The sequence below is a fragment of the Oncorhynchus mykiss genome, chromosome 24 (assembly GCF_013265735.2).
Source record: "Oncorhynchus mykiss isolate Arlee chromosome 24, USDA_OmykA_1.1, whole genome shotgun sequence".
Lineage (NCBI taxonomy): Eukaryota > Metazoa > Chordata > Actinopteri > Salmoniformes > Salmonidae > Oncorhynchus > Oncorhynchus mykiss.
In genome coordinates, this window is record NC_048588.1 from 23,791,575 (window position 1) to 23,796,703 (window position 5,129).

Below are 5,129 nucleotides of genomic sequence, written 5' to 3' on the forward strand. Positions count from 1 at the left end.
CATTGTTCCCCTCTAATCAATAAATAAGCATTTTTAAAGGCAAATATCTTTTGTATCATTCTACCATCAGTGATTTAAAGGTATTATTGGATACGTTAATGTTTTAATTGGATGTATTATTTATGTTTTAGTTAGTTGTGTTTGTTAATGTGGGTGACCATCTTAGTTAGTTGCAAAAATCCTACAGCAACCTTCCCCTCAATATGACTCAGCTCAGTGGCTCTGTTGCCACAGTCTAAAACAGTTTGGCTCATGCTCTCTCTCAACATAGCCACATGTATCTGCGATAAAACAGTGATATAGGTATAATAGCATCAGCCTATATTCATAAATACCAATATTAGACTTTAACAGCATCTCCAACAGGTGCACTGTGTATGTTTGGCAAGCTTTTAACCCCAATGAACTCTGTCACAAACGTAGGGTTAATTGCAGTTAAGGTTGTTCTTTACATGCCTGTTGTAAGGCTGCTTAATTGTCATGTTACTTGTGAATTGCCATAAAATACTCCTCTTGGCTCAGAGTCTGGATTCAGGAATTCCATTGTTACAGCAGACAGATGACCACAAGTGGTGACACACACAGACACACACACACTCACAGAGGCAGCAGACATACAAGTGACAGGGTATGCGGCATGCCTTAACCTGCCCTGCCCCAGTACTTAAACTCTGCTTCTACAAAACACAGGCTAGCCTTATCCATACATTCTGTCCTGCCAAGTTACCAGCACGTGGAAAATTAGGTTGGGTTGTATTTCGAGTAGATTATCCCTTTAACTGATTTATCTATCGCCACCAACTGTCATCCTCTGTCTTGCTCAACAACAACAAAAAATAACATGGAAGTGTATCACAGTCATGGGTGTCTGAAAGTTGAATGTGTACTCATCAAGATGTATGTACTTGACCATTTAAGATCAAATATTTAATTCACTTTCTTCTGTAAAGCCAAATATACTTTTTTTAGTTATACAGACATTTAGATGTATTTCTCTTTTGAAGAACAGAAAATAGTAACACAAAAGTTATGAGACTGGTAACTTGCCATTTGTTATCATTGACAAAAATAAATTGTCATGAACATTTGGCAAAAACAATGTGACATCACTGCATATTCGGGTGTGTTCAAAGCAGTTTACTAAACCACAAGCACTCCATTTTCTGACCTACCAGCAGTTTCAGCCAGTCTTTGAGGAGGAAGTGGCCAGTTACTTTTACATGAATCACACACACTTAGAAAAAACACTAAAACACACAGTATAAATACAGTCTTGGCTCCTGGACGCCACCAAGACAAGACAAGATGGAAATCACAGATTTACTGCTCCTTGTGGTGGTTGCTCAGTCATTTGCTATGCCTCTATCATCACTGGAGGAGACTAAAAAGTGGCTATTAGCCGAGGTAAGAAAACTTAAGCTGTGGGTCTGATGTCCTTTTGTTTATCGATGTCTGTTTGGTTCCCTGAATATTTATCTTTTTATTATTGATTTAACAGTTATCCCTATACTCTAAGTAAGGATGAATGCAATCATTTATAGTATAAACAAAAGTATCATTGTTTTATTTAAACAAAATTGTTAATTAGACAATGCCAGAAGATGTTGAAATACTATAACCTCTCAAATTGAACACTTTTAAACTGTTTCATTTGTGAATTTGCTCCTTACATTGCCACTTGTTTTTATTACATCCATTCCATATGACTATGCTTAAACAGCTACATATCATGAAGCTGTTAACTTATGCTATTGCTTTCCTCTTCAGAAATACCTCCGCAGGTTCTACAACCTTCGAGCTGGACTTCAGGGAACAAAGACCGACAGGTCTTCAGACGCCATGCAGGCTAAGATCAGGGAGATGCAGTCCTTCTTCAACCTCCAGGTGACGGGGAGCCTGGACGCTAACACCCAGGAGCTGATGAGCATGGCCAGGTGTGGTGTCCCTGACGTGGGGGAATACAACCACTTCCCCCGACACCTCAAATGGCAGAACACCATTGTGACCTTCAGGTGAGGCTTCTCAAACACTCTGAGTGATATAGTGTCTCATAACCCTAATTGGTTAATTATTTATGGTATTGGTGTAATAATGTTAATGTAATCCACATACACCACATGACCTTGGATTCAATGGATATTATCATCTCTCATTTCTTTAAATAAAACTTGTCAAGTCTCTTTTGAATTAAGATATGGTTCCTCTCATTGAATGGTCATTCAGAGTAGTGAATTATACTCCTGATCTGAAGAAGGCTGATGTGGACAGAGCTATCCGTAACGCCTTCAGCATCTGGGCTGACGTCACTCCTCTGACCTTCAAGAAACTGCATGAGGGGAAGGCTGACATCATGATTTTATTTGGGACCAAAGGTAGACCCATTTCTTTATTCTGGCCTACAAGTTGATACATTTTTCTCAGTAAGACTATACATACATAATATTTGGAGAATATCTTGATTAGTTTGATCATTGTACTGTAGTTTTGTTAAACATTCAGTGATCCTTGTTTAGAGTTGTGCAAGACCTCGTCATAGAAGAAATTAACTGAATGCTGGCATGCTGGGAACACTTACTGAAACCATCCTCAAACATCATTTTCTCCCTGCCCTTTCCTTGTCTTTAGAACATGGAGACTTCAACCCCTTCGACGGCCCTGACGGTCTCTTAGCCCATGCCTATGCCCCTGGCAGAGACATTGGAGGAGACACACACTTTGATGAAGATGAACATTGGTCAAAAGACTCAGACGGTAAATATTTTGTCCATTTATGTGGGGATCAGGTAAATGTATGACATGACAAAAACATATTGCCTCCCCTGTAGCCTACAACCTTTTCCTGGTGGCCACCCATGAGTTTGGCCATTCCCTTGGCTTGTCCCATTCTACTGATCCTGGGGCTCTGATGTACCCAGTCTACTCCTATAGCCAGGGTAACCCACTGTCTGAAGATGATATCACCGGCATTCAAGCTCTTCATGGTCAGTGTTCCAGTTATTAACCCAAACAGAAGTAGACAGAAAATGAAATAATGAATATAATTCCATACACTTGTGTCATATTGTAAAATGTTCATTATGTCGTTCAATCCTATAGGCCCGAACCCCAGGCACAGGAAAGTGAAGCCGAAGCCAGATGCCCCAAACAAATGTGACCCCATGTTGAGTTTTGATGCTGTTACTGAGCTCAGAGGAGAAACGATCATCTTCAAAGACAGGTAGGGAGTCCATTCGTGAAAAAAAACATTTCTGCAAAAACTATTAGCTTATAATGGACAAAATGAATGTGTGTTGATGTATTCTATTTGATGGCAGGTTTTACTAGCGTCTCCATCCCGAGTTTGCAGAGCCTGAGCAAACCCTGATCAAATCCACCTGGCCCTTCCTCCCCAACAAAGTGGATGCTGCCTATGAGTACCCTGAGAAAGACATGGTCTTCATATTCAGTGGTGAATTACATGCTGGCAACACTGTTCTGACATAGTCCTCTGTCATCATGAATATACAACTACAATTCTGCTTTGCTCATTTATGTCATGTATACGGTAGATATCTAATAAAGTTGATGTTGGTATAGAGGCATAGGTTAATTTTGTTGACAAATTTTCATATTTTTCCAGGTATTAGAATGTGGGCTCTGAATGGCTATAACCTGGTGGAGGGCTACCCCAAATACATCTTTAAACTGGGACTCCCCAAGACCGTGCGGACGGTGGATGCTGCTGTGTACATCCCAGTCACCGGCAAGACACTGTTGTTCTCTGAGGAAGATTACTGGAGGTAGGACAGTAGGGTCTAGTCTGGACTGGTCTGGCATGGGTCTAGTCTGGTCTGGACTGGTCTGGCATGGGTCTAGTCTGGTCTGGACTGGTCTGGACTGGTCTGGTCTAGTCTGGTCTGGACTGGTCTGGCATGGGTCTAGTCTGGTCTGGACTGGTCTGGCATGGGTCTAGTCTGGTCTGGACTGGTCTGGCATGGGTCTAGTCTGGTCTGGACTGGTCTGGTCTTGTCTGGTCTGGTCTAGCCTGGTCTGGTCTGGTTGAGAGATCTTATCTGCAAACATAACTGTTCATTACAGGTTATAGTCTTGGTTGTGTTTTATTGACAGTTATAATGAGAAAACTAACACAATGGACAGCGGCTTCGCAAGATCCATTGAGATGGATTTCTCTGGAATGGCAGAGGAGGTGGATGCTGCTGTATATCAATATGGTATATCAATATCATACATTGTAATATTGTTTTTATTATGACGTTTCCATTGCATTTGCTTTGAATATATAATAAATAGCTCTAACATATTCACCCTTGTTTCTCCTTGCAGGATATTTGCATTTCTTCCATGAACACACACAGTTTGAATACAGCTACAGTGCAAGGAAGGTCATTCAGATTGTTAGGACAAACTCCTTTCTCAACTGCTGATCCACTGGTGGAGAACTACTGTTATGTTATGGGAAATGTAGCCCATAGGTCATTTGTGCTGGACACCTGCTTGTCATTGTTATTTCTAACTCATCTCAAAGGATGCTGGAAAACGTTATGTAAAATGGATGGCTTATGCATCGAACTAATGCAGAAACCATTATACAGGGTCTTAATTTATGGTGGCACAATATTCACATCACTTGTTGTAATATTGAAATAGAAATCACTCTGTTATACTGAATAATACTGTAATTGCATCTCTCTCTAGATAGAAATGGTACTTGGGGAGGTTACAGTAATATTGATTCCAGCAAATTAAATTGGATTGTTGTGTTTCAGATCCACCAAAAGGTGGCAGTCAAGGAAACAAAATCTTGAGTATGAGCTAATGTATTTTATAGACTGAATGTTTTTACTACTTAATTTAATGACACATTTTCATGAATAAAATAATGAGTACAAATGGTATTGTATGAGTTTTTTTTATTTGCAAACATTGTAAGATTTATGCATAGGCCTACATCATGCTCAAAATAAGAGTTTTCTGTAACAAGACAAAATACAGCTGTTGCTGTTTCCCAGTTTGGAAAAAAATGGTGAGATAGGTGGGAAGCGATGGTCAATTTGGTAAGAGATGGAGGGAAATAGAGACAGGGATGGGAAGAGATGGGGATTTTTGGGACACATGCTACCACAGAGTCT

General features: G+C 40.1%; 1 pseudogene; it reads left to right on the forward strand.

Moving 5' to 3' along the window:
* The first annotated feature begins 1,305 nt into the window (after nt 1-1,305).
* LOC110503376 lies at nt 1,306-4,424 on the forward strand (annotated as a pseudogene).
* The last annotated feature ends 705 nt before the right edge of the window (nt 4,425-5,129 follow it).